The sequence below is a fragment of the Pygoscelis adeliae genome, unplaced genomic scaffold (assembly GCF_000699105.1).
Source record: "Pygoscelis adeliae isolate BGI_AS28 unplaced genomic scaffold, ASM69910v1 Scaffold1065, whole genome shotgun sequence".
Lineage (NCBI taxonomy): Eukaryota > Metazoa > Chordata > Aves > Sphenisciformes > Spheniscidae > Pygoscelis > Pygoscelis adeliae.
In genome coordinates this window covers 1-350 of record NW_008824730.1, presented here as the reverse complement: position 1 = coordinate 350, position 350 = coordinate 1, and positions in this window count along the sequence as shown.

Below are 350 nucleotides of genomic sequence, written 5' to 3'. Positions count from 1 at the left end.
AAAAAAGGGGGGGGGAAAAAAGGCACGGCCCAGAGCTCCGCTTTAAAAGGCGACGCCAATAAAAACGGGTTGACTGTTTCACGGCGACAGAGACGCGTAGCGGAAGACCAGACAGCCTCTTGCTTATCTTTAGGCACGCAACAGAGGTTGCGTGGATTTGTAGAGATAAGGGGAGACTGAAAGGGAGAGCGCTGAAATCTCTCCCGAAGTCAAGGGGGTGACACGTTCCCGGCTTTTTTTTTTAAATAGATCCGGTCAAAGTAAAAAGTTCTATTGGGATGTAGCAGCCCGTACAGCTTCTCCTTGAGGTTTAATGAGTTTTAATCCTATCGCAGATGATTAAAACCAAC